Raw genomic sequence first — 26550 nt, forward strand, 5'->3', positions numbered from 1 at the left:
TGGTTGCCGCCACGCAGGGCCATGTGGTCGCTGTTCATCTGCAGCGTGGGGTGGTGAATGTGCTGGGTCACCTCCCTCATGACTGTAACAGAGCTCCCTGCGTTGATCCCATGGGCGGGGATCTCGCATATCGGGCTTTGTCTCTTCCCAGCGACTCGTGCTCCCCCGACTCCCGTCCCTCCCCCCGTATGTCCCGTGAGTTTCTGTTACTATGCTTGTGTGTTGCGCTGCTACCAGCAGTGTGGGCGGGGGGTGGGGTGGTGCTATGTTGCAAGTTTGGCAATTGCCTGCGTGTGTGTCTTGGTTCAGAATATGGTAAGATTTTAGCAGTAAAATTAATGTTTAAATGTCTCTGTGAGATTTCTATGGAAAAGAAGCGTCTTATGTTACCTTAACTCTGGGCGGCTGCAAGCACACGTGTTCGGAGTTTTTTTGTCTGATCGGCTTTAGTTTCAGTTTCTCGGGAGTTGTTTTAATGCGTTTTTTTTTCTCTAGGCGTGTCTGCGAGGTTTCGGGGCTGCTGCGACGGTGTGGGCGGCTGTAGCTGGGGGGGGCGGCTGCGGCGAGCGGCGGCCCCCGGCGCGGGGTGGGCTCGGCAGGCAGGGGCACGTCCATGGCGAGCGGCGGGCAGCGGCGGGCGCTAGCGAGCGTGGGCTCCGTCTGCGGCGAGCGGGGCGTCCGCGGCGGCTCTGCGCGGGGCGGGATCGGCGCGGGTGGCTCGGCGGGCGATGTTAAGGAAGCGCTGGGCTCCGTTAGACGGGCAATCCCGGCGTGGGTCCCTGCAGCGGGGGGGGGGTGGCTGTTCCCCCGGCACTTGCAAACCGCGGCTTTAGTAGTTGCTAGGCAACAGGCACTAGGTGCCGGTCCCACAGCCGGTGGTAGTCGCCAGCGGCGTGCGTGGGGGAGAGGGGGGGCGGCGGGGGGGCACGGAGCTACAACGCTTTCCGCTAGGCAGAAAGCAGATGCGGGGGTCGTGTGGTGGGGCTGGGATGGTACGAGCAGCGTGGGGCCGGTCCGGCGCGGCTGGCTCGGCTGCGGCGGCGGGGCGGCAGGGGTTTCCCAGCGATTTCAGCATGTTCCACCGCCCGGGTTTTCCGAGCTGCGGACACGCTGCCGCTCAGGGAGCAGTCCTAGCCACGCGGGCTGCCTTTCAGCTGGACTCACCGCTTTGGTGTTGCGTTGGACCCTCTCCGCTCTCTCCGGTTGCCTGCCCTGATCTCTCGGCTTCTTCTTTTCTTCTTCTCGTTTCTGTGCACTTTTCCTATTATGGAGCTCCTAAACTAACTTCCCGTTTCTCATACGCAACTGAGACAACGGGTTTAAAGACGTCTACGTTTTTTGCGGTAAAAGTTCTCGCCTCCAGAAAATCGAGTCGATAAACGGAACTACCGCGTGTTTTGCCTGATTCAGGATAATCTAACTGACTTAATATAAGTTAAAAGAGTCCCTTGTTCGGGTGCGCCATGAGTAGGGGACGCAAAGTCCTTATATAATAAGGAAAAACTGCTCCTCGTGCGGTGGTGAGACAAAGAGAGCTTTATTTCAAATTCGGCGCGGTTTTATCCTTTTACACCATGTGACTTCTTTAGCCAATGAGGTTACCTATGTCGGCGCATGGTCCTCTGGGCTCCTCTGCCCCGGCACATCCCCTGTGCCCTGGACACGCCTCCCACACGGTGGTGTTAATAAAGTTCTTTGTTTCACTTTATTTGGCTGTCTCCGAAATTTTAATTAGAGATATTTCTCACATCCTAAAACATTTTTTTAAGACCTCATGATCCAAAGTGGCCCGACCAACTGTGGGAGGCTGTAACAAAAGGCAATGACCAGTGAGGAGTAACGGATGTCTGTGACTCATGGCATTTTGCCCCAAGGCACGTAATACCCCTTTCAGAAGCAAAGGGACTAACAATCCCCAGAACTCTGTACATTTTCTGGGTCAGCCAGCATTGGTAAGCCTGCCAGCTGTAAAACTCCAGTCCTGGGAGCTGCTGGCTCACGGGATTGGCTGAGTTTTACTTGAATATATAGATATAGGGTTCTTTAATACCTCGAGATAGTGTCAAGAGAATAAGCCACAGGCTTGTTCCAAAGGAATTTCTTAATTAATTTAGGGGAGCAAACAAGGGGACTTGGCTAAAGTTCAAAAGGACACCACACAAACTAGACAAAAATGTTCCACCACAATACTGACTCATCATATACTGTTAATCCACAGCACTTAAACCAAAATCCAGTAAACCAACAACACTTAAGGCAAAATCCAACCAATTCCACAACACTTAAATCAAGATCCAATCCCTCCAGCTCCAAACCACCCCAAGCATCAAGAAAGGAGCAAAGAAAGAGAAGCAGAGGGAGCAAGGAGAAGGAGAAAGAGGGAAAGACAGATTATATAGCTACCACTGAAGCCTTGTATTCTAAATATGCATTCAGTGTTGTACATGCCCATTGAGCCATCTGGAAAGAGAGAGGGCTATTAACTGCCCAAGGCAGTGGGATCAAACATGCAGACCAAATCCATGCACTCCTGCAGAGTATTTGGAAACCAGAAGAAGTGTCTATCATGCATTGCAGAGCTCATCAAAAGGGGAAAACAACTCCAGAACCGGGAAATCATTTTACCGACCAGGTAGAAAAGGGGGCTGCAGAAAAAGGTATCCTAGCAGTAATACCACAGAAGGAAATTGATTTGACAGGGTTCACCCCAAAATATGATGAGAAAGACCACCAGTTAATTAGGTCCCTTAAAGCTGAAGTTAAAAGAAAGTGAATGGGCTGTTACACCTACAGGACAGGTTGTGGTCACACCCCCACTCCTTAAGGAGATACTTCTGCAGGAACATGAGGCTTCCCACTGGGGAACAGAAAATCTAAAACATTTGAAGAAAGTAGTAATAGAGACAGGTATGACTGAAGTCGTGCAATCCATTGTAAGTAAATGTGAAATCTGCAGGCAAAATAATCCTGATACAACCAAGAGAGTGGTGCTAGAGGTAACAAAGGCTGGGGACCTTCCCGGAGATTATTGGCAAATAGATTTTGCTGAGTTACCACCCAGGAAGGGATACAAGTACATACTGGTACTGGTTGACACCTTCAGCGGATGGCCTGAGGCTTACCCCTGTTGCACTAACATAGCAAGGGAAGTGGTAAAAGCTTTGCTGAACCATATAATTCCAAGGCTTGGTGTTCCTCTAGGAATGTCATCGGATAGAGGGACACATTTCATTGCAACGGTAGTGAAGGAGGTTTGTCATGTCCTGGGAATTGTCTGGGACCTGCATACTCCCTACAGACCTCAGGCAAACGGCAAAGTAGAACGTATGAATGGTACTCTTAAAATGCAAATTGGTAAAATTTGTCAGGAAACATATGTTATGGGTTCAGGCTTTGCCTCTAGCTCTGCTGAGGATTCGCATACAACCAAGGCGAAGAGATAACATAAGTCCTTATGAAACATTTTATGGGAGACCATACCAACCTCCGCATATTCCAGGGGACATTCACATCAGGGGGAAAGTTGATCTGCAAAAGTATTTAATGGCTCTAGGCTCTACTTTACAGAAACTCCAGAGGTTCATCGCATTATCCAGACCCATAGGATTGCACAACCCTGCTCATCAATTCCAACCTGGAGACTGGGTCTACGTTAAATGGTGGGACAGTGGCCCACTGCGAACCAAGTGGAGAGGACCATTCCAAGTCCTGCTGACTTCCCTCACTGCAGTCAAAGTTGCTGACAAAGGACCCTGGTTTCATTACTCCAGAGTTAAGAAAGCTTCAGTTCCTGGAACAACTAGCAAATCAGAGTCTGACACTGATGAAGGGGATGTGGCTTAGACTGTTTCTTCTGTATATGTTATCTGTACAGTCGATAACTATGATTCGGGTTTGGAACCAAAAATTACATGTGGCCCTAGTCCAAAATGTATCTAAAATCCTTCGCAAAAATGACTGCTGGATTCGTACTCAAATGCCAGAAATTGACGATGGGAATAGCAATTGACAACGGGGATAGCAACTGGCCCCTAATTGGCATTTTGTTGAATGAGACAAGCTTTGGTAGGTCTATTGTACTCCAGGGGACCTGGAGACCAGTTACTAAGGCCTATTATCCAGTAGCCCTAAGCAACGTAATTCCTGATCAAGAAAATTGTGCAGTTCTCTGCATGTTTGTTAATGCTACAGGAAAGATCATACTCCCTCCCTATTGTGATAAAGACAGATCCAAAAAGGGGATAAACCCAGAAGCTGTAATAAGGATGGCACAGACACCCTTGAGACTAATTACTCTGCAGGGTTCAGGGTGGTACTGGATCTGTGAAAATGAAGCCTGGAAAGTTTTGCCCCTTGATAAAGATTGGACCTCGACAGTCCTCAACCAAATTGATGAACAAAGAGAATGGGAGAGAACTTATCCAAAAAGGGTAAAAAGAACCAACAATCCTCTTGTTGAACGTCCCATGCTTTTTCATAGTATAGTTAGGGCCTTGATCCCGTCTCTAGGAGTGAGTGAATTAGAAATAGCAATCGTTAACATCTTGGCTGTTATTGAACATATTCAAAATCAGGCTTCAGATGCAATCGCGGCTTTACAAGAGGAAGTCCATAATTTGTCTCATGTAGTACTACAAAACCAAATGGTCCTCAACTTTTTACGAGCCTCACAAGGATGTGTAAAGCCATCAACACCAGTTGCTGTTCTTACATAGACCAAAGTGGAAGAATTAATAAAGATTTGGCTGCAATTCAGAAGCAAACCAAAATTCTACATCAGGTAACTGCCGCGGTCCTAAAGGGGGGAGGACCGTGGCACTACACGAGTCCGGGACACAAAGGTGGGATGCAGGTATAATACTTTATTCATGCGTGCACCTGGTCTTTTATCAGCTCAGGAGGGGAAAGGGCCAGAACATAGGGCGGAGCATGAGACAGACAAACAGGGGAACAAGCCAGGATAGGCACATGGGCAAAAGGAGAGTAGTGCAGGAGGAACCAGGGGAGGAAAGGGCGAATGGGGGCTGTCTCCTGTCTGCAGCTTCTCCAGCCAATCAGCAGAGAAACAGAGGAGCAGGGAGGTGAACAGGCTGGGACGTGCCCGGAAGATACAAATTCTGGGGGAACATACAATGTGTGTATACATAATAACTATAAAACCTGCATCATAAAGTCCGTTCAATCGCTGTACATATTTTTCCATTTCTGGAATCGTTCCCATTCCGATTCTTGGTCCTCGCCATCTCCCCCTCCGTTGTTTGAATCAGGCACGGTGAAGAAGATATTTTTTGTGACAGTCTTCTTGCAGCATACTGCGACACAGGAGATGGTTAATAACAACACAAACAGGAGAAGCAAAACTTCAAAACAGGTTAACAGGATTTGCTTAAGCCAATTAGGTAAACTGGGTAAACTCAGCTTGTCAAATAAGTCATCAGTGGAGAGCTTTGGTGACATTCGCATGTCACTGACCAGATCTTGTAACTCTTTGGTGCTTTTGAACACGGATTGGGAGTGGTCAGAGAAATTGAGGCAGCACATGCCTTCAAACTCCTGACACCCATGGCCATGCATTAAAAGGAGAAAGTCTATTGTGGCCCTGTTTTGGAGGGATACCTCTTTCAGTTTTAGGGTGTCTTTAACCAGGCCCTCCAGGGCAACGCTGGTGGCATTAGCCTCTTTTGCCATCCAGCATCCCAGGTGTGTTAGGAGGCCAAGGGCATGTGCTGTGCCAACCCCTGGGAACACCGCAAAAGCACTCCAAAAATTCATGGTTTTTGACCATAAGGGTATACGAGGGTCACAGTTTTCTGGGATTGGCTGGACAATACTGCTCACTGATTTATAAGGGAAGGATATTTTAGATCGAATTGGTGCTGATGGAATTTGGCTTGAGAAAAGAAATTTACCAGGGTTAAAGAGAGAGAGCTGCCCTATAGTACAGGGGCCTCCTACCGGGTAAGAGGGAACACCTGCCCAGGCTCTCTCGCCGCAGATTAAAAACTTTCCCTCCGGTAACACCATTAGTTTTGCACCGACTGCCTCAGCAATTATTTTCTCGGGCACGGTGTTATTGCACCAGAGGGAGATGTTTTGATAAATTTCTTTATAGGGAGTCACTTTGTGGCTATGAACTTTGGCAGTGGTGCTTGGTTTTAAGAGAAAACAACGGTTTGTAATTATTGATCCCATAATTTCAATTTCCATGGACTCCTCAGTCCCATTTGAGGGGGATTCAAAATGTACCTTTGAACCTTCATTTGTGGGTATTCCAATTAGACACGTTTGAAACAGGTTATTAATGTTCGACAGGGACAGGCAGATGGCCTCATTTCCTGTCTCCTGAGCTAATTTTACCCAGATGTTCTCTGAATTGGCATAAGCCCAGTTTGGAAGCGCAGCTGCAATTCCCAATGTTCTTTGCTCAGTTCCTAGGTTGAGGAGGATGATGAGGAGGCAGGCACAGGTGTAGCGCATGGTGGATCCTGGTAGATCTTGACTCTCTTTGCTGGGACCCACTTCGGACCTGTCTCGGTGGAAACACAGGCGTCCTTTCCCCCATGTGATGAGAGGAAAAGGACCCGTCCATTTGTCAGTTAAAATATCTTTATACAACACTTTGGCCTTCCTTGTATCCTGGTTTGATGCTGAATGGGACTTCTACTTATGGGCATGTCAGGTTCTTCCAATTTATTTAAAAAATTTAAAACACGTGACTTTGTCCAGTCTTTCTTGGGGAGTCATACCTATACTCCTCCTGTTTTGTTTTCTGATTAAATTTTTGATGTTTTGGTGAGCTCTTTCCACAATACCTTGTCCTGTAGGGTTATGTGGGATCCCAGTGATATGGTGGATACCCCAGGTATTAAAGAATGCCTCAGTTTCTTTTGATACATATGAGGGGGCATTATCGGTTTTGGCCTGTTTTGGGACCCCCATTCTCGCAAATGCAGATAGAAAATGCCTCTTGACATCTCGATTTTTCTCACCTGAATGCACTGTTGCTACTATTATTTTGGAAAAAGTGTCAATTGACACGTGTACGTATTTTAATGTTCCAAATTCTGGTACATGTGTCACGTCTGACTGCCAAATTTCCAGTGGCTCCAGTCCTCTGGGATTAGTCCCCTCAGGTTTAAGCGGGGGCACTGCCTGGCAGTCGAGACAGGCTCTCAGGATTTCTTTTACCTGTTTTAATTTTAATCCGAATTGTTTTTGCAGTGATCAGGCATTCTGGTGGAAAAATTCATGTGAGAGTCTGGCTTGCTGGTATAAATTTGGTACCACCACCATACCTGCTAGCTGATCTGCTATCTGGTTCCCCTCTGCTACGGGACCTGGTAGAGCTGTGTGGGATCAGGTATGCACTACGTAATACTTGAATTTCCTGTTTTGGATGAAAAACAACAATCTGGTTAGCAAACCAAAGAGGAGCTGATTAGAGACATGCTTCAGGTATGCGTTTTCGATTCTTTTTACTATGCCCACCACATAAGCCAAATCAGAAACAATGTTTATTGCCTCATTTTGAAATATGTCCAAGGTACATACAACTGCTGATAGTTCGACAATTTGGGGGGAACCCTGGACTTTATGAATGTCTTGTTGCCAGTTGTCATCTTGTTTCCAAACAATGACTGCTTTTCCAGTTTTCCCTGAGCCGTCTGTAAAAATTGTTTTTGCTTCTTTAATTGGAATTTTGGACTGCATAATTTCCAGCCTAAGTGGGATTTGAGCCAATCTCTGTATAAACTGACAAGCTGGGAGGTGGAATTTTACCTCTCCTGGGTATCCACTGATGGCAATTTGGAAATCAATTGAGGACTTCAGCAGTTGTTCAAGCTGTTCTGAGGTCAATGGGAGGTAAACGTAATCAGACTCCCTTCCACTGAGCTCTAAATACCTCATGCAGCCTTTATGAATTAGCTTACCAATCATTTCCACTAAAGTGACAATTGTTTTGGAGAATTGGTGAGGAAGAAATAACCATTCCCATAAGTAGAAGTCCCCTTGATCGCTAGAGAACTGGCTTAGAATAGCCAGAGGTTGTTTGGTCTCTCGCAGGATGATTAGGGAAGAGGGCAGTCCCTCCATCTTTCTAAACACCTGCCTTTCTGATATCTTCTTTTCCACCACTTGAAGGGCTTTCTCGGCCTCTTCTGTGATGGACCTGGGGGAGGACAGATTTGCATCTCCTTTTAAAAGCTCAAAGAGAGGCTGTAGATCAGTGGTTGTGATCCCCAGCACAGGGCGTACCCAATTGATGGCTCCCAGCAACTTCTGGAGGCCATTTAAATTTTGTACATTTTTGTCAATTGCAATTGATTGTGGCCTGATAGTTTTTGAATTAATTTTGAGTCCTAGGTACCTCCAGGGTGCTTCTTTCTGTATTTTCTCAGGGGAGATTTCTAAGCCATGAGAATTTAGAGACGAAATGACCAAATTCAAAGTTTTTTCCACAGCCAATTCTGTATTGGTGCAGATCAGAACATCATCCATATAATGAAAGATGATGGATTTGTTAAACTTGTGCCTAATTGGTGATAGAATTTCTGCAACAAACATCTGACAAAGGGTTGGTGAATTTTTCATCCCCTGAGGAAGCACTCGCCACTGGAACCTGCGGTGAGGTTCACAAACATTAATTGCTGGGACAGAAAATGCAAACTTAGCTGAATCTTTCAAATTAAGAAAAATGTGAAAGAAACAGTCCTTGATGTCAACAACAACCATGGGCCATTCAGCAGGTAGCATAGATGGGGATGGCATACCTTGCTGTAGGGCTCCCATGGGTTCCAGGACTTCATTTACTTTGCGCAGGTCCTGGAGAAGCCTCCAGGATCCTGAGGATTTTTGGATGACAAACACTGGAGTGTTCCAGGGACTGGTGGAAGGCTCCAGGTGTCCTTTTGCCAATTCCTGATCAACCAATTCGTTTAAAATTTGCAGCTTTTGGCTAGGCAAGGGCCACTGATTTACCCAGACCGGAACCTCTGTTTTCCAAGTCAGTTTGGGTAGCTGCAAGCGCTCAGTGACCCTCCCAAACTCCCCTAGACTCAATTCCTGAAGGGATGTGCTGTGGGGCGGAACGGGGCAGAACCGAGGGATGGACAAATTGAGATTGGATGGACATTATTATAAAATCATAGAACCAGTGTCCGGGCACAGGTGCATGGGTTTGTATTCCTGTGGGCCAAGTGCTCATTAAAGCTTCTGCTCTTCTTATCTTCTATACTAAATTGGCTTGGAGTCTTTTTCTCTGCTGTCTTTTAGGCAACACATAGTATCTAAACAAAGAAAAAGAACATCTCAGATATGATCTGTGGTGACTAGTTAGACTTAAAGCCTAGTTTGCAACTTCATACTGACCAGTAACTCACTCTCCTACACCCTGAGGGAGCGTTAGCTGGAAACACTAAAAATGAAAGACAGTTCAGGATATCAACTAAATTCAAGACCCCAATTTTTCTTGCTAGGTTCTGAATATTTCGCCTTTTGAAGTTTTGAGTCAGCTCACACACAGTCTAACATAATTATTACCTCTGTTGTGTTTCCCCAGATTTCACACATATTCATCTGATATGCAGCTCCTCGGAAGACTTCATAGACCCATACCAGTAACTCTTCAGCTGTTTTGATAGATCATACCATGACTGAGATGTCCCCTCCCAGGTGAGCTTTATTTTTAAAAGTTCACCCATGTCCTCTTCAATATAGACCAGGAAGGTGTTTGTAGCATTTAGGCTGATGCCTTAAGACCCTAATTTTGTAAGCTTTATAAGTTTTATAAGTAGTAAAAGTAGATTTTAGAAGCAACAGCCCTTATCCCTTACCCTGTAGCATAGTAGTTTACACATTCCTCAACCCTCTTACCCCATTCCATGCTCCCCATATCAATTCTACCCCTGAATTCAGTAGAAATATTTAGTCTTTTGTCAAGGCAAGGCCTATGCTGTTTAGAGAACACTCATATCTTGGCCTGAACAACAGAACACAGTCAAGAACTGGGTGACTGTGTACCCTTTGAGCTCTGAAGATGGTGATGGTGATGAAGAGGTGGTCTCGAAATACACCCCAGACCCAATTCCCAGGGGGTGGGCCGGGGGAAGACCAGAGCAAAAGTAACGAGGTGGAAACACTTGGGATTGGACAGATAATATTATAAAATGTAACATTTCAGGCACAGCCGATGCGTGCGTCCTGTAACATCTATGCCTTGGCACAAATTAAACCCTTTCCTTATCTCACTCTCAATTAACTGCTCCTGAGTTTTTTTTCTTTAGCATCAACTGTTGGCCCGAATGGGGAAACTTGGACTTGGACTTCTCCAGATTGGAAACTTTCATCGTGCAGGAATTCCTCATCAAGCCAGCATATTTTTATCTGAGATAATTCCCACCCTGGTCTGAGAAAGCCAGCTCCACAGAACCCATGGAATCAAGCACGGAGCACAGAGGTGAGATAAAAAAAGGCAAAATAAGGGAAAAAGGTACCTTCTTCGGTTAGCAGCTGCTGAAGAGTTTTTGTGTTTCCGGGAGATAGGGAACACGGGAAGACTGGAAAGGGGAACTTAGACTTGGGCCCAAATAGTCGCAGGAGTCACTTTCCAGTGGGCGAAAGGCTTTTTCACCGTAGCAGGTCAGAGCGGGTTTTCAGCCTAGGGCTGGGTTTTGTTTTGTTTCGGTCAGAAGGGGACGCCCTTCTAGTGTGCTCTGATTCTGTGAGGAGCTGGGTGGGCTCTGGACCCGAGTAGGCTTGGTAGTTAAGTGGATACAGTAACAGCTTTGTAATCCTACGGTAATGAATTCAAATCCTAGTGTGTGGTTTGTTCGTGTTTTGTAATCATGAATTGTGTGGACTCAAAATTTAAGATTCTTAAGAGGTCTCCCCTGAGTTTTGTTTTAAAACACTGGAAAACTGAGACAATTTTGACAAGGGAAGAACTTTGTAGGCTGTCTGTAAGTGCTTGGCCTCTGTTTGGACAAACGAGAGGAGTGACTTGGCCGGAATTTGGTTCTTTTGAACTAGACACAGTGTTGAAATTATTTTCACTCCTTAATGCAGAACAGAAATGGGAAGAAATCCGGTATGCAGAGTTGTTTATGTTTTTATTAACACGCCCTGGATTAAGAGAAGGAGATAAGAAAAGTGAAAGCTCAGAAAAGACAGAAAAATCAGAAATGGCTTTAGAAAAAGGGAAAAAAGGTCGAGTTAAGACTGCTCCTGTCCCATGAATTTTATTTAAAAACACAGGGGATGATGATTTAGATATGTTAATATCACCTGATAGGAGAGAAAATAGCCCGAGAGCTCCACAGGTAGGACTCCCTGCTGCTGAGGTGGCTGGGAGAGCTGGAGCTGCAGGAGTGGCGGCCCCTGGACCAGCTCCTGCTGCACAGGCAGGAGTTGGGCAGGTGGGAGCCGCTGGAAGACTCCCTGGTGTGGCCGCACCGGGGGGAATTGGGCAAATCAGGACCTCCAAAGGAGTTGGCTCGGGGCCAGCGGGAGTGAGTCCTGCTGGTGTAGATGGTAGAACAGAGGCTGTCGGTTTAGCCAGAGTAGGCACAGCGGTGCAGATAAGATCTATAAAGTCAACTTTTGTTGAAATCGCTTTTGGCGCGGCAGAGCTGAGCGCGAGTTATACAGACACTGCAGGACTAGCTAGCTCAGAGGTAAAGTCTAGTTTAATTGCAACAGCAGGAGTGGCTCCTGGCCCCACAGGGGCAATGGAAGCGGGACCCTCCCCACCCGTTCCAGTGAGCGTAGAGGGAGCAGCCCGTAGCCTTGCAGCTGCCAGTGGCTTTGCTGGAGCAGATAAAGTTGTCATGGTAATAGCAGAGGTGAGCCCAGGAATAGCAGAGCAAGTGAGAGCTGAAGTTGATAGTTCTACTAGTGACGTGATAAGACCTGTGAAGTCTGAAAAGTCGGCTTTTACTAGGGTTGCTTTTGGTGTGGTGACATCAGAAAAAGTTATTATAGATGCGGCATCTGTTGTAGAAGCAAAGGAGACTTTAGAAATGGCGGTGAAAGCGCTGCCGGAACCGACCAGTGTAGTGACGGCAGCAGGTGTAGGAGTCGCTGGCTCTGATGGTGGCAATGAAGGTGTCGGCCCCAGAAGAGGCAGGAGCCCCAGGTATAGGTGTGTTTATGGAACCGAGCAGCCCAGCACCGCAGACGGGTGCTGAGGCCGTTGATTCTGTCAGTGGCGGTAGCGGCGTGAGAGCTGTAAAAGCCCCGATTGCAGGAGGGACTCCAGGGTTGACTGCTGCGAACACCGTAGACTGTGCTACTGTAGTGGCAAATACAAAGGAAATAAGCTGGTCTAAAATGTACGAAGTGAGACAAGAGACGAATGAATTGCCCACAAATTTTTTGAATAGACTAAAGGATGTCATGGAGAAATATACTGATATTGATATAGAATCAGACCTAGGGAAAAAACACCTAGTGTATTTGGTTTTGGGACAGTCCACAAATGATATAAAGAGAAAACTGCAAATGGGAAGGTGGTAATGAGAAGGATATTGATGAATTATTGGATATAGCCTGGACGGTGTATCAGAATAGAGAACAAAAGGCGAGTACGGTGGGCAGTGGAGCAATTTTAAGAACAGCTGTTGCCGCGGCAACGGAACTCCCAGCTCAGAGCGCAGGGGAGATTTCTGGAACAGCCGTTACCACGGCAACAGAGCTATCTGGCGCAGGGAAATGAAAGTTGCTACCTGTTTCTAATGTTGTAGGAGTACGCATAACAGGGCAAAACCAAGCAAAGTTTGTCCCAGCTATACTAACAGGTGAGAAAGGAGGAGAAGACCCGGGGACAGAGAGAGCGAGGCTCGAGCAGGGAGCGATCCCGAAGTTTAAGACTGTGGCAAGCACAGTGAGGCGAGGACAGGAAGAGCTAGTCCCAGTTGTTGCTTTAGCTGACGAAGAGGCTTTGGTCCCTGCTAGTGTGACCCAAGCAGGGGCGGCAGATGCAAGTGCTGTAAAAGCTGTAAAACCGTTAGGCGCGGCGACATGAGGGAGTGCTAAGACCACTGACTTTGCGGAGGTGATAGGACCCAGCCCTACCCCTACTGTTCCGAGGACTGCCCCAGGTATAACAAGCGCGACTGTAGATCGAGTCATAACAAAAGCACCGGGAGTTGCGAGAAAGGCAAGGGCAAAGAGAATGAATGAGCGTGTAGGACCTCCCCCGCCTATACTAACTAACGTGGAAAGGGTAACCCTTTCCCCTGTAGCTGCTGATCCCATGCAAGCAGCTGCAGTGGGTGCAAGTGTTGTAGAAATTTTAAAACCGCCCGACAACTTTACGGTTGTCATAGCAATAAGAATGCCTACTCCCATAACAAGCGGAGCAAGGCTGAGGGCGAGAGCGACCAGTGTCCAGCCTATTCCAACGTGTAGAAAAGGAAGGGGGAAATCACGTGACAGTCGCAGGCGCCGCCGCCGCTCTGTGAGCGCAGCGGCAGCGCTGACCACCGGCACAGCGAGAGTAACTGCAACCGCGGGACACTTAGAGTCTGGGTTTGATACAGGAGCTACTGCCGCTCCTGCAGACGGAGCGGGAGCCGCAGCAAGCGCAAGGACAAATCACTTCCCAACTGTGGCCAGTACAAACAGAACTGCCAATAATACCTTGGCAACTACGGACAAAAGACCGGCTAAAACTGCAGAAGCTTCAGTAAAAGCTAAAGTAACGTCTGTGACTGGAGTCCCAGCCCAGCCTGACACGGTACCCTCTGGCTCCGCCATTAGGGGCGGAGACGGAGCTGTCGCTCCCCCTCTAGCTCTCCCAAGCCTTCACAATCCGCACCCTCCCACCAGGCCGAAAAGGGGGGAGCAAAATCAGTGTGCATTCCCAACAAACATGAAAGCTAAAACTCGCCGGTTTAATATATGTAATAAGTGCAAGAATTTCTCTAACACAGACACAGGCACATCTGATAACAAAACAGACTATAGCTCAGGAAAATCCACAACATATCTTCAACTCGAAAAGCTGTGGGAGCTGTGTAGATCTGAAAGAGAAGCAACTAATTTGTCCCCAACAAGCGAAACTGAAAGAACTGTTGACCCATGTGTCCCCTGTCTCCTAAAAATGTTACAAGCTCATAACCCGTGAATAAATATCTCTACCCTAACTCAGTAAGGGGGGGGTACTGTTTTATTTTAAATGTAAACTAACAATGTGTCAGAAGTTAACTGTTTACGGATAGTCTGTTCCAGCAAGCAGATGTGAAAGCAATACCAAAGCTGTACCACCAAAACTCAAGCTGAGAGCCATGGAAACAACTTTTGTGCAGAAATAGACAAATGTCTTAACTGCAAATGAAATACACCAGGACCAAAAGTATTAAACTGCAATAAATCAAGAGTGAGTAAACAAGAAGCCAACATAAAAGCCTTCTGACACAATTGAAAACTGTTATAAAATCAACTTGCACTAAAGGTGGTACATATACATAATTTGTAATTATTGTATTTGTTTTGCTGTTTTCTATTCTATATTATTTTTAAGCTTCTCTTATTGTTAACTTAATTGCCAAAGAATTGAAAGCTTATATTGCTTTTGCTTTTACTATATAAATTGCTTTAAAGCTTGTAATGTTTGTACTTGTACATATCTTGTTCCAGCAGCAATTTGTAAACATCTGTGTCTCTTTGACTACTGCAGCTTGTGGAAGAATTTCTCCTAAAAGTAGTTTGATGAAAAGTCCATAGAATTTTCATGTAATTGTGAAATCATGTTTTTATACTTATACTTTTAAGATACTTTCTTATCTAGTGTCATCTAGGAATGTACGTGAACCTGAATTGCATAAAAGAAGTCCTGCACTAAAACCAAAGGACAGATAAGAAAGTAGCTTCAGTGCTGAGGCAGCACTGCAACAGCACTGGTTCTGTGGACTCTCCAATAGGACCCTAAAATCTGGCTTGCACCATTGCTTGCAATCTTTGAGACAATCTGGTAACGTTGTTGGGATGAATCGTTTAGATCGCTTAAATGTTTTATTTAAAATTGTTTTTTAACTTTATTGTTTTGTTAGTACTCACAATATATAAATGCACCTATTTTAATAGGTGAAGATGCTTTTATCCATAGAGGCAAGAGGTACCTGTATTACCACTCTGTGAGGTAAAGGTGATCGACTGCAGTCTGGGACAGGTTGGAACAGGACAACCTGCCCCTGATAAGGCCTAAAATCTTTCCAGAGAGTATAAGCTCTCTGTGGTGAGCTACTGGCACTGCCAGGGTGCTGTTTGCATCCAGATGCAACCTGCTTCAAGTAAAGCTCTTGACTGGCCTATTAAATCTGTGACTGGCAGTTAATCACTTTATGTGATAAAAGCACAAGCTCCTCTCTCACATGATCAAAATACAGGAATTCTAAGATCCAAAATTCCTGTGAAATTGTCATCAGACAGAGTCACACTCCATCGACTCCCCAGTTGCATAAAAGTTTATTTGTGAAATTGTTTAATGTTTTAAGATCTGCTTTGCAGGAACTGCAGAGATTCATCGTGTCATCTAAGCCTATGAGACTGGACACTCCTGTTCATCTGTTCCAGCCCAAGGACTAAGTCTATATTAAACAATGAAACTGAAACTCCTGCAAGCCAAATAGAAGGAACTGTTTTCAAATCCAGCAAACCATCTCCAACGTGGTCAGAGTTATCATCAAGAACCCTGAATTTTACCCAGGAAGAAAAAAACACCTCTGTTCCTGAGACGAGTAGAGCAACAAAGACTTATAAGGACTGTTAAAATAATGTTCAAGTTTTTTTCTCTCTTGTTTGTATTGCTTAATGCTGCCATTAGTCCACTTTATAAATTATGCCTGGAGCGATATTAAAAGAGAACTAAAGAAATTAGATGGATGGGAGAAAGGGGAGCTCAAAGACTTACTGAGAGAAGCCCAAAAAGTATATATAAGCGGACCCCAACAAATTGTTTCAAGAGTCCAGGCAGTAAAATGTTTTTATTGTAAAAGAAAAGGTCATCTAAAAAGAAATTGTCTGAAAAGACAAAGAGACTTGAAACTATTTGAATAAAATAAATGAGATTAAAAGTGTCAAGAGCTCTATTTTCCAAGAATAACACACTGTAACCAGCTCTTGACAAAACTGAATTAAAACCTCAAGGTGAAAAATATAAATTCATAGTAAAGACTGAACCTAATCGAAAATATATAACCAAAAAATTATAAAGCCAGTAAAACTACAATCAAAGTGATTAGAACAAAGAGAAAAATTCACTATACCTCTCGAAAAACAAGTTTAAATTTAGCAGCTTATTTCAAGTACTGGAGAGAATGACTAGACCTCCCCTTTTGCACTACGAGCCCACAAAACACATTGGGATCAGCCTAGCAACCCGTCCGAGCAGTGCCCCAAACCCTGTGATAAACAGACAGATCTCTGTAGGGAGAGGGTTCACACTGCCAATACCCCCCGCGCTCACCAACTCCAGACCCTCCTCAGCCCGGCTGCCGGTGGCCTGACCGTGCTGAGTCATCTACCTTGCCCTGGCACACGAGCTGGGGGCACCGTGTGCCATCGCAGAGTCGGTGTCCCCTCCCGACACACCCCGGAGGCACTGTGAAGTGCCAACTTTGGCTCTTGGCTGCTTTTTCTCTGTCTTCCCCGAACAGGAGGAGGGGGGAAGGGGGAAAACTGAAGCGGCGTCCTGCAGGAGTAGGACGAGAGAGTCTATAACTTTAATTTTGGTGACTTGAGAAGAGGAAAGTTATTTCTGTAATATATTTTGTCCTTTAGAACAAACACCAAGTCCTAAAAGTATGTATATGTATGCAGCTGAATGTCTTCACCCATATTTGCAATGAAATTTGGAGAAAATTTTAAACAGTAATAAAGAGAGAGGAGGAAAGAAAGTGATTGATTTATGCTGTGTTGGAAGCCCTGTTGTAGTGGGTCTGTGGTTGTGTTTGTCAGTGTAGTAGGAGAAAGCGTGTGAATTTTACTGTTAAAAATTTGATTTTAGAGGAACTGGTATGTGTTCGCAAGTGATAAAATGGATTATTTTGCTTACCTGTGTCTCAAGTTTGGCACTTTTTAGAAATCCTCACCCAGTAAACAGGCTAACACGAGAAGGGGGGGGGCTGTAGTGAAATAAGAAAGGGAATCACTGCTTTACTCTCGATATGGGTTGGAAATTAACTATTTATAAAAAGTTCATTTCAGCAGACAGACCTGGTAACCAAGCAAAAACACCAAAACTCGGACTGGAGGTGGTATGGATGAAAAAGATTTTTGTGCGAAAATGAACAAATACCAATCTCAAAAAAGCGATGCATATACAAAATTGAACTGCAATTTTGAATAATACTGTCAGAACACTAGATAATACCAGTATTTTCAGAGAGAGAAGAGAAAGAACTAACACGAATAGGTGCAAAGAAGCAAGAAGGGGGGCATGGATCTTAGCAGATGGGAGAAAAATAGTTTCTAAACCGATAGCACGAGCAATATTAATGAAATTACATCAAACTACTCACTGGGGAACACGTGCTCTATGTGATCAGTTTTTACAATGTTATGGGTGCATAGGAATTTTCGAAATCTCTAAGCAAGTTACCAGCCACTGCTTGACATGTCAAAAAGTAAATAAAAAGGTTAACAGAAATAAGAGAACGAAGAGCCTTAGCCCAAACAGCACCATTAGATTTCAAGACACATAAAATAAACCCTGGGGATTGGGCCTTAATAAAGAGATGGAAAGAAACTTCTTTAACCCCATTTTGAGAAGGTCCCTTCCAGGTACTGCTCACGACAGAGACAACAGTGCATACAGCAGAACGAGGGTGGACACACGCGACCAGAGTGAAAGGACCTGTTGCTCCATCACCCCTGAAGGAGTGGATTGTGCCGTCAATGCCTGGGGACCTACGACTTAAACTCCAGAAAAGACCTTTATGAATTTATCACCTGAATGGAGAAAACATATCGAGGACTGGAATGAGTTATCCCCAGAACAAAGAGACTTAAGAGCCTGACAGGTATTTCCTGAAAGTTTCTGCGTAAAACCTAACCTGAGATCCTGGTTTCAATTATCCCCAGGACAAATTCTTAAGAGAAAGCGGTTTGTTTCATGGAAAGAAGGAGCCATCCCCTGGCAGAGTGGAGGGGCAGGTGTATATTTTACTAATCACCTAATTAACCCAATCCTTGTGTTAACTTGTGACCTTGAGAAAGAAGATTCCCTAATTCCTGAACCGCCACCACCAGATCGCATATGACAGATAAATAAGCTGTTCTGTGGGTGGGAATTGTTATTACCAGTAAATTGGGAAATATTTGAAACAGACTGGTATGCAGCATTAAGACACTGTGCAAAGAAATTTGCTTGGGAAGCGGCCCAAATTGACTGTCCACTAGATGACTTTAACTTTATAGACCCCATGTAAAGAATGTCACAATGGCTAACAATTTCTATATATATTGATTAATTAGTCAGAATAGTAATTTTGCTGACAGAACATGGTTGTTGCAAGATAAAGTGAACCTTCACCTGGAAACAGAAAAACTGGGCCCTAATTAAATTAGAAGATTTAAAAGGGGCAAGACCAGGTTAACCTCTGAGCCTGCCACTGACAGCCAGCCACGGGCTGCAACCCCGTTCGGGCATGGACCGTGGAGGCTTAAGTTATGCTGGACCCTTTTGGATACTCTACTGCTTTTGGGCTCACGTCCTGTCTGACGAATGTACAAAATGCTACCAAATTACACGATATAAAGGCCGTATGATTCAAAGCTTAAGCTACCACTCATTTGTCAACAAAGTCTGCTATGACTCTAGACAACTGAACACTTGCAACACGGGTTCTCGGCAACTATGGGTAGCAAAAATTTAGGAAAAAGGGGAACCAGGTTGGGACTTGGTTGTCCTAAGGGAGAGGAATGGATTCGTTTCACTCAAGAAGGCCATTGGGACATTTCTGACAGGGGTGGAATGCAGGACTTGGGAGGAAATAATAAAACAGAGGGTGCAAACCACATTGAAAAGAACCACACAAGGAAAGCTTTCCAACACAGGTGACTTATACCAGAAATTACAAGATAAACTAGGAGAAGATTGACAACTCCCAGGTTATGGAACTAACCTATATATTGATCTAATGGAACATATTATTCAAACCTTAGATTTATCTAAATGCTGGATTTGTAGTGGACCTTTGATGACAGAAGAGTGGCCCTGGAAAGGAACTGACCTCATTCCATGGGAAATTTTAAAGTGGAATCACTCCCAGAAAGCATCAGAATCTAGACCCCAAGGTTGGATTTTAATTTCTGACATAGTCGGGCAAGAATGCATTGAACGGAGAGGTAGGGAAACATAAAACTAAAGTAGGAGAGTCCCCATGCCTATCAGTGAAAATAATAAATACCACAGGAGAATTTTGGTGGCCAAAAGAACCATTAGGATATTGGACTAACAATATGACTGCAGATTGTACTTATCATGATGAAGCTCAAAGCTGGTGGTGTAATAAAACAAATTTGAAAAACCCTTTTGAAAGCATAAAAGAATTGAAAATATATTGAGACCAAGCAGGTAGTACCAATTTAGAATGGGTAGCTCCAGAAGGATTATTTTGGATATGTAGAAAGCGAGCATATACACAGCTCCCTAAAGACTGGAGAGGAGTCTGTACACTAGGTATAATCCAACCGGGGTTCTTCTTACTGCCCCCCGAAAAGGGTATGAATTTAGGGGTATCTTTGTATGATGATTATGGAACCATATGCCGAGAAAAAAGGGATGACATTGGAGGAACCCAAAAGTGGTACGATGATGAATGGCCTCCTGAACGAATCATTGCTACTTACGGACCAGCTACTTGGACCCAAGATGGGACCTGGGGTTATCGAACCCCCATATACATGCTAAATAGAATTATCCGCCTTCAGGCAGTCATGGAAATAGTGGCCAATAAGACAATTCAAACTCTGGATCTAATCACAAGTCAGCAATCAAAAACTCGAGCAACTGTGTACCAGAATAGGCTTGCCTTAGATTATCTGTTAGCTGAAGAAGGGGGTATGTGTGGTAAATTCAACACCTCAGATTGCTGTTTACAAATTGATGATAATAGACAGGCAGTTATGGATATCGCAAAGGATATCAGAAAACTGACTCACGTACCCGTACAAAAATGGAACTCCATGCTCGACAGCCAATGGTGGGATAACTTGTTAGGAACAGCTTGGTGGAAGAAAGTAGAATTCTTTTTATTATGCTCATTGGCCAGTATAATATTTTTACCATGTTTAATCCCTTGTTTCATTAGATTGATAGTTTCTGTAGTACAATGAATGCAAATATCAGCAATGCCGATAGATCCAAAAACTGCTCAAAGTGCCAAAGTACTATTAGTCACCAGAACTCCACCTTCCCAGGATGAAGAAAATGTCAAATTAATATTGTCCAAATTAGAGCAAAAAACTCGAATCAATAATTTTATAGAAAGAGAGGCGGGATTGTGATAAACTGAGAAAATGATTCGGGCTAATTAAAAGAAAATCGTGTAAGGTCAATCTGACCTGGAGAGAGAAAAGAAAAACAAATCGTAAAACTTAATTGGGCCCCTGTAAAGAGATAAAACAAGTTACCTCTCTTTTACCTTGTGTAAGATTTATAGTGAAGAAATTTTGTTTAGTTAGCTAGATAATAGCACCTTTCTTAAAAATTTATAACTTTATATAGATAACAAGCAAACATCTGCTGAATGTCTGACTTGACAATATATTATGGATACTTATAGATAATATTCTTGTCTAAGAAAAAAACATCTGTTAAATGTATGACAATAATGTGTAATGCTTATGTATAATGAATATTCATGAATTAGTTGGAAATAAATGTAGAACAACTGTCTTCCTTGGGTGTGACAGGCATTGGGAGTTGTTGAACCCCCTCCCTGATCACCCAGCGCTGAATTTGCTTTTATCATATAATAAATTCTAATTGGAAATCAAGTGACTCTGGGTTTCTATTTATCACATGTAGTAATAATGGGGCAGGGAATTTCCCAAGAACATGGGCTTTATTTGAATATTTTGCAACAGATGTTGCATGCAGTGGGACATAAGGTTACAGATGAGCAATTGGAACATTTGCTTATGTGCATGCTTTGCAACTGTTGAGACTAACAGAGCCTTATATAGGCACAAAAGGACAATGATGGCAATATTATATTTAAATTTTGGCACCTTGAAAATACACTCTTTTGGACTTGTTGGATGACTTCTTCGGGGAGAAGGAAGATGTATTAACTGCCGTTTCTATTTGCTGTGCTGATCAGCCTATTTATATCCCCCGCTGACGGGGGCTTTAGGACCTCTGGTGAGGGGTCTGTCTTCTACTTTTACTCGTGGTAATCTCCGTCCGGCGGGGGGTCTGTCTCCTGCCTTTAATCATGCTAATTTACCTTCGGCGGGGGTTCCCCCCCCCCATCCTTAACTATGGCACTTTTCGTAAAACGTGGCTGCTTTTGGTTGCGGCCCGCCGGGCCGGGGCCGCACGGGGGCCGGGCCGCCATGCGTGATGCCGTGGGGGTCGGCGGGGCCAGAGCGGCGGCAGGGGCAGCCGGAGGAATCAGCGCCGCCCACACTTCAACACTTCGCCCCCCACCGCGCGCCGCCCGCGGCCGCCACACAGGATGCCGCGGGGGTGCCCCGGCGGCAGGGGAACTCGAGCAGGGGCAGCGGCGGTGGCAGCGGCAACCGGAAAAAAATCAGCGCCCGGCCGCTTTCCCCCTTTCCCCCCTCGCCGTGGGGCCCAGTGGCAGCCCCCCCTCTCTCTCCGAGCCTCCGAGCCCTCCAACATGCCAATGTGTCGGGACTAAGCTTCAACCACGAAACCGAAAGGAGGAAGGAGAGAAAGAAAGGAAGGAGAAAAGAAAAAGAAAAAAAAGGGAGGGACCTTGGATGCATGAATCATCTGAAGAATGGACACAGCATTGGAACCATTGAATCTATTTGATAATTTAACTTTGTTCTTGGTAACTTTAAAAAGGGAAGTTATTTATACAGTGTGTTTTGTGCTTTAAACCAACAAACACCAAGTCCTAGGTAGATGTGTACAATTAGATGCCCTCACACACATGCCATAGTCGAGATATAAAGGAAAAGGTTAGGAATAATACTAAAATTGATAAAAAGAGGTAAAACTTCAGATTGATTGATTGATTTATGCCTGTGCCAGGGACCTGAGTTGTGTCTGAGATCCTGCCATAGTTGGTCCGTGGTTGTGCTCGTCGATGTGGCATGGGAAAATGTTGTATAGTTTCACTGTTGGGAACTTGACTTTTGGAAAAGAAACAACAGAGCTGTTGTTGGCACGGAGTTGGTATCATAAGCCATTGTGGTCTTGGTTCGCACGCTGGCCAAGTGTGAGCTGATGTCGCAATTGGAAAATGCCACTCCTGTGAGGGGGATATAAGAGGTGATTCTGGGTTGGACGGGTGAGGAGGATGAGATGCACACTGCTTTGATGCAGGGGATGCTCTGAAAGGTGCATTGCCTGCCTGCCCTTCCCGTCGAGTACCATGCTCCATCTCCTTCTCCTGCTCAGCAGCTGTTCAGAAATTCAGGGATCGATATGTATTAATTGCTATTGCAAGTAATAGGATAAAGTTGCTTTGCTTATACCCTTTGTGTCTCAGTGTTTGTGATTTTGGGAATCCTCACGAACCTAGAACGATGGCAGATTATTTGTTGTCTTGAAATATGTACAGAGATTGTTTTGATATGTGTTTAAATCTTCCTTGAAAATACAACTGATAGAAAACAATGTAACAAAGAAAAAAAGAAAAAAGAAAACAAAAGAAAAAAAAGAAAAGAAAAAAGAGAAAAAAGAAAAAAAAAGAAAGAAAGAAAAAGAAAAATGAAAAAAAGAGCAAAACAAAACAAAAACCTTAACTATTCCAGGTACAAGAAATGTGTACTATGTATTAAAACCCATACTTTTAAAACAAAAAAGGGGGGATTTGACACCCCAAGTAGATAAAGCTGTATTTGCTCTTAATCTTTTTTGAATTTAGATCAATAAGTATTGTACAAAAATCCACAAGAAGATACCTGATGACAATGTCTTATCGAGTTGTTGGTATGGAGAAGGGGTATGCTTGTGTTTTATCTCCCACAGGAGCCTACTGGCTTCCAGCACATTTGATGAAACCTTATCATGAGTGGACTTGACACGCAATCTGATTCTGCAGATGCAGAGGTTGTCCCTCAGAGAATCCTGAAAGGAGACCAGTGAATGCTGAGCAGTGCAAGGCCTGCCCAGATGCCACATGGAAGAAAATATTCTAGGGATAATTCACTGTGTCTACTAACTCTTAATAACTGGCATAATGACTCAGTCATGGTGTGTATCTCTCACTCATATGCCTTCTTGGCCACACCTAACATTGTGATTCATGTGACTAGCAATACCTTTAACATTACTATAGGTAATCCTTATTATTGTAGTTGTATCACAAATCAAAATGTATCCACTCTCAATTTATCATAATTCCCATGTGCAGAAGAGCCAAAGTGTGGCTCCCAGTGAACCTAATCAGAAGCTGGGAGGATGATGCAGGATACAGTAAATTAATGAAACTGTTAACACAATCAAGAAATCATCATTGGATGGCTAATTGCTTTTATCATCTCTGCAGCAATCATAGCAGCTATCACAGCCATGGCTACTGCTGCATTGGCCCATTCAGTGCAGGCCATGCATACAGTGGCCAGTGTATTAGGTAATATGTCAGCATCAATAGCAGATTTTTTAATAATTTGTCTGTTTTTAATATTTTAAGTCCTCTGGAAGCACATCGGACAAGCCTGAAGACAAGAAGCCCAGATCCTGGCCCTCTTTGCAGTGAACCCTGCATGTTAAAACAAAAAAAGGGGAGACATGGGAACAAGTTAAGCTAGCAGCAGCTGCATTCAGTTAATTAGGATCAAAAAGGAGTGTTTTGGCCTTGATTGGTGTTTTTGATTGATATGGTTTGAAGCTGGCTCCCTGACAAGTCTCCAAACCCTACCACAAGAAGTCCCCCCCCCAAAAAACCTCGGGGAGAAGAGGGAGAAAAGACAACTAAGAAAACCCAAAACGAGAGAGAGACAGCTTAAGTGATATATATAAATATATTTACACTTATATTACAGTTATATACAATTGAAATATATATACAATTTCACAAGGGAAAGGGAAGGGGGAAGGGAAAAGGAACAAAACCAAAATTATATATATATATATATATATATATATATATATATCCCAATCAGTAGCCCGAAATCTAGTAACTAAAGAGTTAACAAAGAAATATCCCACCACTCTCCCTGGGACAACCCAGAGTCACTCTGGCAACCTCTGCCTCCCAAGGTCGACAAGGCCTTACCAGGCCTCGCTCCCCAACACGGCAGACTCAACAACAGGGAACCTGCACCTCCAAGCCGCCAGAAGGAAAGGGAGCGAAGGCCTCTCCTCCTTTCTTCTTATAGTCAGGCTTACGTAAAAATCATAGGGAATACTGGGTAAATCTGGACCCTTCCTTGGTTACAAACTGGTCAGCAAGGAAGGCCTAGCCCAAACTACCACATTGATAAAGAGTGCTGTGTTCTCAAAACGGAACACCGCTTAACAGTCAGAATGATCTGCATGTTTTTCCCGTGGTTGAAAACAGTCAAACATGATATGAGTGTGAATGTGTGGGATCAAAGCATTCATTTAGGATGATCCTGGGAATTTTGGTTAACTAAAAGACAAACATCAGGTGTTGTTTACAAGAGAATATGAATAAAAGGGCAACACCGGAAAGATCGGTGGACAAATCCCAAAATCGAACTCTGTGTGGTGTGCAGCCTCATTTCTTTCAGTGCCCATATTCGCCATAAACTATCACTAGTTAATTACTGATTACACTAAAGTAAGTGAGCTTAGATAGATGGTTCGATACAATGCATCAGGTATTTAGCTCAGCCATCCTTCCATAGCTTAAAGGTGAATTTTATGCCTTGTGTTGATTCTGGGAGAGGCTAAAGGAGGTCAACAATGCCTCCAGAGGTATGGTTGCTTTCAGACTACATCCAAATGGTAGCGGGGAAATGCAAAATTAAGTACTTCAGCAATGAACCGTGAAGGCTAATATGTAGAGGACTGGGCACATGAAATTGCTTTCTCAGCAATTAATTATAATTAAGTTACTGGATGAAATGTGATTTGAATGGTGATGACATGAGGCTGCTAGGCTCAGGTACAATGCTAGCATTACCAAAAGAAAAAGAATGATGCCACCTTGTCTAGTCCCAATGACCTTCTTACTTAGGTAAACACAACAGGCCAGTTTACTTACATTTCTAAAGAGAGGTTCAGAGTTTCCATTGGTGCCTTGAAGGATGATGGAGAAGATGGCATCAGCCTCTCCCAAGCTCTTGTAGCTGAAAACATGCATTTTCATCTGATACTGGTAGACTGGAGAGAAAGGAAGAGAGCATAGATGGAACCAGCTGTGTTGAAAGACAACATTGCTCAGGATTGCTCTTGTGAAATTACTGGTTGGAAAAGGCCAGAGACCCTTCCTTCATTGAGACTACCTTGATCACTTTTTCCTGCCTTTACTGATTACAAAGTTGACATTTACACAACATCAGCAGCAGGTCCACTCTAGGGAGGGCTTCCCAAACCTTACACTGCTCTAAGGCTGGGGTGGTCTTGCAAGTTTGATGTGTAAACTGTAGTCCCGCTAAAAAGACCAAGTGTCTTTATGGCCAGAGTCCTGTTGATTTTACATGGAGGAAGGAGCACAGTAATGCCATGGGACAGCGATGCAGACAGGTAACAGTGAAAGACTAATTCCTGATGCTGCGCCGCTTTGAGGTGATGCTACTCTTCCACCTCTACGTCTTTCACAACATTGACTTTGGGAGTCTGCTCTTAGAAATGAGACTATGCTCTTTCTAAGGGGAAAAGCATACCTTTGAATGGCATGTCAGCTCTTGTTTTTAAATACTTCTCATTGTTTCTTTTGTGCTGTATTTTCCTGGCATTGTAGCTCATGCTGTTGCAACAGTTCTTCCAGCAGCTCAGGCAGATGCCCTTCTTGAAGTGACTGGAATTGGTATATTGAAATGCAAAGCTTTGTTTATCTTTGTTCACAAGGGAGTCCATGAAGAGGCGCACAGACCACTCGTGTTCACATTTCACAACTTCACCAACTGCTAGACAAGCAGAGTTGAAAGGTATACACTTTCTTTAAGCGTTTGTCACCCCAACAGCTGGTAAGATATAGTGAGCTATGCCTTTTTGTAGCCCAACATGAATTGACCATGGCCAAACTTGAATGTTTTTCAAACAGTAGCAATTCAAGAGGTTAGTGGAAAACACTTGAAGAGGACCATTCACTTAGTCTCTACCATGAAGAGGACTTTAAAGAGGATTCTAGACCCAGCATAAGACGACCATAGTTTATGATCAGGTGTTAGTGAGAACATACTACTTCAGAATTAAAAGCAGGTCTAGTTTCTAGCAAC

The 26550-nt window shown here is 44.2% G+C and overlaps 1 pseudogene; it reads right to left on the reverse strand.

Annotated features, from left to right (window-relative positions):
* Nucleotides 1-9536: 9536 nt before the first annotated feature.
* LOC113958805 overlaps nucleotides 9537-26550 on the reverse strand; it is an 89421-nt pseudogene continuing 72407 nt past the window's right edge.

Source organism: Corapipo altera, unplaced genomic scaffold (genome assembly GCF_003945725.1).
Source record: "Corapipo altera isolate COAL_440 unplaced genomic scaffold, ASM394572v1 61242, whole genome shotgun sequence".
In the NCBI taxonomy this organism is placed as follows: domain Eukaryota; kingdom Metazoa; phylum Chordata; class Aves; order Passeriformes; family Pipridae; genus Corapipo; species Corapipo altera.